The sequence below is a fragment of the Otolemur garnettii genome, unplaced genomic scaffold (genome assembly GCF_000181295.1).
Source record: "Otolemur garnettii isolate 467f Iridium unplaced genomic scaffold, OtoGar3 scaffold00112, whole genome shotgun sequence".
NCBI classification, from domain to species: Eukaryota; Metazoa; Chordata; class Mammalia; order Primates; family Galagidae; genus Otolemur; species Otolemur garnettii.
Window position 1 is genome coordinate 754227 of NW_003852507.1, and position 4735 is coordinate 758961.

Here is a 4735-nt window from a genome sequence, read left to right on the forward strand (position 1 = left end):
ATAGTGCCGTGGTGTCACACAAACCTCCAACTTCTGGGCTTAGGCGATTCTCTTGCCTCAGCCTCCTGAGTAGCTGGGACTACAGGCACCTGCCACAAAGCCTGGCTATTTTTTTGTTGCAGTTTGGCTGGGGCCGGGTTTGAACCCACCATCCTTGGTATATGGGGCTGGCGCCCTACCCACTGAGCCATAGGCACTGCCCTTATAGCATGTTTCTAACAGGAAAATTTCTTCCCCTTTAAGATACCATATGTTAGTGTATTAATCAATTCTAACAGATATTCCAAAGAAAACTGCAGTGGGAGAAAGTAACAAATTTTACGTAGACAACTATTTCCTTATAAACCTGATTCGCCTGATTAAAATATGGCCTTTATCAACTGTGCTTCAGATAATCAGACATACAACCAACCAATAAATTCCCTGGTGGTTCTGCTATCAATTCCTTTTATATCAGATGATTCAATTTTAAAAATGTTTGTCATAATTTAGAGACTTCAGAACCTGGGTTCTAGAATGACAACTGCCTGCATATGAATCCCAGTAATAATATTTCCAAGATGAGAATTTGACTAGTCTCATTTTCCTAATCTATAAAATGAAAATAACAATGCATTGCATAGAGTAGTTAGGAGGGTTAAATGAGTTATATATAAGCTCCAGCATAGTAAGAACTACAGTAAATATTAGCTATTCTCATCTAATCTGTTTAATTCAGCAATAAAAAAACCCCAAAATTGATTTCATTAAACTTCTAAAAGAAAAAAACAGCTCCATCCAATTTCCCCCTGCATTTTAGATAACTTTTAAATGGGTCTCATGTTTAGTAGAATAACTGAACCAAATTTTAATTCTTGCTAGAAAATTTCTTTGTAACTACATGAAGTAAATTTTATGCCTTTCTATCTCCCTAAATTAATACTATACTGCAATAAAAAGGTATAAATTGTCGATTTGTATTCCATTTCTAATATACATCCAAGGCTGCCTCATATCCTTTATCAATTTCACTGCTCTGGAAGTTCCCTGGAACAAAGAGTCTCAATCACAGTTCTTTCAAGAACATGTGACCACAGCAAAGTCCCTGAATTTCTCATCCCTAAAATGAGAAGGTCGCAATGGCTCACGCCTGTAATCCCAGAACTTGGGAGGCTGAGGCTGGTGGATTGCCTAAACTCATGGGTTTGAGACCTGCCTGAGCAAGAGTGAGACCCCATCTCTAAAAACTTTAGCTGGACATTGTGGTGGGCACCTATAGTCCCAGCTACTTGGGAGGCTGAGGCAAGAGAATCACTTGAGCCCAAGATTTTGAGATATGATGCCAAAGCACTCTACCAAGGGGTGACAAAATGAGACTCTGTCTCAAACAAAAAGTAGGTTGAACTAAATTCCATATAAAGTATTAATACTCAATTAATCAATCTATAGAGAAAAATAAAAAATTCACTTCCATGTTAAGACCTCATTGAACATTTAAGAATTCTGGGCTCAGCGCCTATGGCTCAAGTGGCTGGGGCGCAATCCAGCCCGGGTTCGAATCCAGCCCGGCCCGCCAAGACAACAATGATGGCTGCAACCAAAAAAATGGCCAGGCATTGTGGCGGGAGCCTGTGGTCCCAGCTACTTGGGAGGCGGAGGCAGGGGACTCACTTGAGCCCAGGAGTTATAGGTTCCTGTGAGCTGTGATGCCACAGCACTCTACCCAGGGGAATAGCTTGAGGCTCTGTCTCAAAGGGAAAAAAAAAAAAAAAAAAGAATTGTGAATGGTCAACTTTTAGCACCCTAATTACAAGAATTATTTTACATGAAAATTTTCTAATCATTCCATGATTTGCATTTTCCTATCTGCCTAACAAATTCTCACTCAAAAATCTTTCAAGATTTAAAGTCATGTTTGTAAATTTTAAAGTCATGTTTGTAAACTTTTCTATTAGGAAAAGTTGATTACTCTCCATTCCCCAAAACATCTTGCAGCATTTACCATATTACATTGTAACTACTCTTTCCTACACAAGCAATGTGTCTCAAATACCACTTTCCCCTAACCCCTTACAGTTAATACTACATATTTATTCAAATAATGCAATGCACTTAATTATCCTCTTCTACACAACTCCTAGAAATCAATTCACTACCCCAAATATATACTGAACAAACCATAAAATTATGATATAGAAAAACATTAAAGTTAATAGAAACAGAAAATTCATAAGGATAGCAATTTCCAGAAAATCAGAGACTCCAAAGAAGACACCCCCCACCCCTCAAAAAAGGAGGTAGACAAAAACCTGGGGGAAATGTTTGAAACTTATGTAAAAAATAGTTAATATCCCTAACATGTAAAAAGTTTTGAAAACAGATAAGAAAAAGAAATAATGAGGGAATTAGATAATTTGCTCTACCAAATACCAAAAGTTTTAACACCAAACTTGCTATCACCAAGAGTAGAATACTAAAACAAGAAGAACAAATAATCAATAATCTAAAAGAAAGGACAGAACCAAACCCATGAATGTGCATCAAGGAATAAATATTGTTGAGAAAATTGATAATCCACTTGGAAAAATAAAGTTATATACCTACTGTATATCTTACATAAACATTGCTGCTAAATGGCTTTTTAAAAAGGCCTCTCAATCAATGAAAAAAAAATTGATTTGATAAAAACAAGTGTTTTGGGGAAAACCCAATAGCCAAGTGGGAAAAAAAAATCATACCTTTCCTCAAACTGAACATCACAATTCTATATGGATCAGATATGCAAATATAAAAATGAAACCGTACAAGTATTAGAAGAAATTACTTCTAACACTTATATAGTTGTTATAAATTTCTCTGCAACAAGGGTAAGAAACTTTTCTAAACTGTGATCTAAATCCAAAGCAGTAGGAAAAAGACTGGTATTTGATAATACAGAAAAGAAAACTTGAGAGGAAGGACCATGAAAAAAAGACACACACACACACACACACACACACACACACAGAGAAAGAGGAAAATAAAAACTTGGGGGAAATGTTTGAAACTTACAAAAAAATAGCTAATATCCCTAACATGTAAAAAATTTTGAAAACAAATAAGAAAAAGATAACATCCTAAAATCCCTAACATATAGTTTTTAAGAACAGAGAAGGTGGCCAGCTCAGGTGTTGGGTCTCACACCTATAATCCTAGCACTCTGGGAAGCTGAGGCAGGTGGATTGCTTGAGCTCAGGAGTTCAAGACCAGCCTGAGCAACAGCAAGACCCTGTCTCTACTCAAAATAGAAAAACTAGACTGGCGCTGTAGTGGGTGCCTGTAATCCCAGCTACTTGGGAGGCTTAGGGCAGGAAAAGCACTTGAGGTGAAGAATTTGAGGTTGCAGTGAGCTATGATGACACCACCGTACTCTAGCCTGTGTAACAAGAGCAGGACTCTGTCTCAAAAACAAAAACAAAAAACCCCCATAAAATTTGTAGAATAATGTTAAAGCAATGCTTAGAGGAAAATATATGGTACTAAATGCTATACTGTACTAAAAGAAATAAAGTCTCAAGTCAATAATCTAAGCTTCTATTTTAAGAATATAAAAACAGAAAGGGAAGTTAATCCAAAAGTAAATATAAGAAAGGAAATACTGAAGAAATTGGTGATGGAAAAAAAAAAGATGAACAGAGAAAATCAAAAGTTAGTTCTTTGGAAGAGGGGGAGAGATCATTAAAACTGAACAACCTCTGGTGGCACCTGTGGTTCAGTGAGTAGGGCCCCAGCCCCATACACCAAGGGTGGCAGGTTTAAACCCAGCCCTTGCCAAACTGCAACAAAAAAATAGCTGGGTGTTCCGGCGGGCACCTGTAGTCTCAGCTACTCGGGAGGCAGAGGCAAGAGAATCGCCTAAGCCTGGAGTTGGAGGTTGCTGTGAGCTGTGACACCAGAGCACTCTACCAAGGGTGATAAAGTGAGACATGTCTCCAAAAAAAAAAAAAAAACCTGAATGACCTCACCTGTTTGCCTACTTGCCCTAGCAATGGAGGCCCATTCACTGTCTATGATGCAAATATCCTGCTTTGTAAATTTTCTGACTCTGTAAACGTTTCTTTCTCTTCCTCAACAAACTACTTGCCTTAAAAAAACCAAACAAATATATAAATAATAAAACTGAAGGGCCTCTAGCCAAACTAATAAAAGGAAATAAAGAGTATGCACACATTACCAACAATGCAAAGGAAATAAATATACTACTACAGAGCTTAAAGACATTAAAAGGATGAGAAACAACAATAAGAGTGGCTCACACCTGTAGTTCTACCAATTTGGGGGGCTGAGTCGGCAGGACTTGAGCTTAGGAGTTTGAGGTTACAGTCTGCTATGATGACACCAATGCACTGTAGCCCAGGCAACAAAGCAAGATCCTGTCTTTAAAAAAAAAAAAAAAAAGGACAAGGAAATATAACAGCTAAAAGATCAGCTTAGTGCCTGTAACTCAAGCGGCTAGAGTGCCAAAGCAAGTGGGTTTGAATTCAGCCCGGGCCTGCCAAACAACAATGACAACTACAACCAAAAAATAGCCAGACATTGTGGTGGGCACCTGTAATCCCAGCTTCTTGGGAGGCTGAGGCAAGAGAATTGCTTAAGGCTCGGCGCCTATAGCTCAACCGGCTAAGGTGCCAGCCACCACGTACACCTAAGGTGGCGGGTTCGAATCCCCAGCCCGGACCCGCCAAACAACAATGACGGCTGCAACCAAAAAATAGCC

The 4735-nt window shown here is 38.5% G+C and overlaps 1 protein-coding gene across 2 annotated transcripts in view; it reads right to left on the reverse strand.

The window, feature by feature from the left end:
• TAOK1 (TAO kinase 1) overlaps window positions 1-4735 on the reverse strand; it is a 145686-nt gene that overhangs the window by 93752 nt on the left and 47199 nt on the right. The window lies entirely within an intron of this gene.